Raw genomic sequence first — 2,098 nt, 5'->3', positions numbered from 1 at the left:
TATATATATATATATATATATATGTATATATATACATATATGCACGCATCTAAGTATGCATACATGCATACACACAGTGTTTGATGATATGCCATCTGTGTATTATGAAAACAAAATATCGATTTAAAATTATTAATATAATATCAATGAATTGGGATAAACAATAGATTCCCAACAAAAATGTCAACGTTTATATTAGCAACCTTAAATACCACCCGGTTCAATTTTGCGTTAATACATTTGAAATCCTTCTTTCGATTTACGTGTAGCACAACGGGTAGAGGTATTTCATTGTGTGCGTATTTACGTCATAGAACGATCAATATAAATGGTGCCTGAAATAATTTGAATTAATTTAATCACTTTCGAAGTCTTTTTCCAATCTCTTTCTCACTTAAACACGCACACACACACATACACACACATACACATACACACGCACATAAACACACTCTTTCACACACACACACAAACACACAAACACACAAACAAGCACACATATATACATATATAACTATATTTAGTTATGTTTAATGACGTAAGCATTTATCGCTGTTTACCTTCCTGCGTAATTGATATTGACGTAGGTTCGCTGTGACACAGAACTTGAGAATGAAACTGGGTAGACTGAAATAGTAAAATGCTATAGGATGGAATCAATTTGCAATTCAAATAGCCTATCTTGTAATAATGAGTCAGAAATAATTCTAATTATTGAGAATTATCTCAAAGATACATTCGTCTGTGGAAAACGTATTAATTCAATGGATAAATGTTTCGATGTAAAACTCGATTACGAATTCACCGTTTACATATATATTGGAAGAGTTAATATGTACAATGTTTTGTTTTGGTATAAAAGAAGGGCTACAACAAATATTCTACTCAATACCACAGATTTGCTTGTCACTTGCTTGACCTTAACCAGTTGATCATGACCTTTAATAGCTGGCGATATGTGCATTTTTGATCACGAGCAGAAGTGGTGGGGGGGATCATAGCCATGTTTTGGAAACACGAGTGTTTTGTTCAACATCCTTAAACAACCCTTATTCAGGGACCTCTTGTGCGGGATGGGATAACCAACCTGAAGTGGTATATTAGTATAGGGATTGGTGGCACCAAAACTTGTGAGTATAGTACCTTCTTCAACAATGGGAGGGGTGTGTTGGATGAAATCTATGCCATCCCGTACATAACTGGGTATTAAAGGGTACAAAGGTTTTAGGAGTATGAAAACACGATTCCGTTTCTTAACAAACACAGCCATAAAATCGAACTTAACCATACGCCTTCAAAATCCCAAAATGAAAATTTGATTGAAAAAAACCACCTTACGGAATAGCAGACGCCAACGAAATCATCTCAAAAATCACCTAACACGGGTAGAATTCACATCAGAGATTGAATCAGAATTCTTAGTAAAAGAATGTGGAGATAGGGGATGTGCAACATCAACAGGTTCAAATACTTGGAAAGTGGTTCTCACATAAAATTCAAAAGCGGATCACTTTTCAAAATAAATGCAGATATGAACTGCAAAACGCAAAACCTCATATACTGCATTACCTTCTCAAACTGCAAAGAAAATTACATTGGCAAAACAAATAATTCCCTCTGCCGACGTGCAAGAATCTACAGGCAACATATCAGAAAAGAGGAATCACGCAAGATTCCATTAAGTAAGCATAGGGAAATATGCAGCGACGAAAAGTTCAATTTTTTTTCCTTTTACAAATGTGCACGAGACGATCCGCAATACAGAAAAGCAATGGAACTACATTTCATCGAAAAATTCTCTCCAAAATTGAATGTTTGAAAGAAAAGCGGAGATTGTACATTTTGTAAGTGTTATACTAATATTCTCTTGTGCAAAATCATGAAATTCAAAGAAGCGTGATCGAAGTTACAGAGTATAAACATGGACATGTTCCCAAACACACACACACACACACACACACACACACACTCACACACACACACACACACACATACACACATACACACACACACACACACACAAGCACAAGCACATACACAAACACAAGCACACGCACACACACTCACTCACACACACACACACACACTCACACACACA

The sequence above is a fragment of the Octopus bimaculoides genome, chromosome 3 (assembly GCF_001194135.2).
Source record: "Octopus bimaculoides isolate UCB-OBI-ISO-001 chromosome 3, ASM119413v2, whole genome shotgun sequence".
Lineage (NCBI taxonomy): Eukaryota > Metazoa > Mollusca > Cephalopoda > Octopoda > Octopodidae > Octopus > Octopus bimaculoides.
This window is presented reverse-complemented; position numbering follows the sequence as displayed.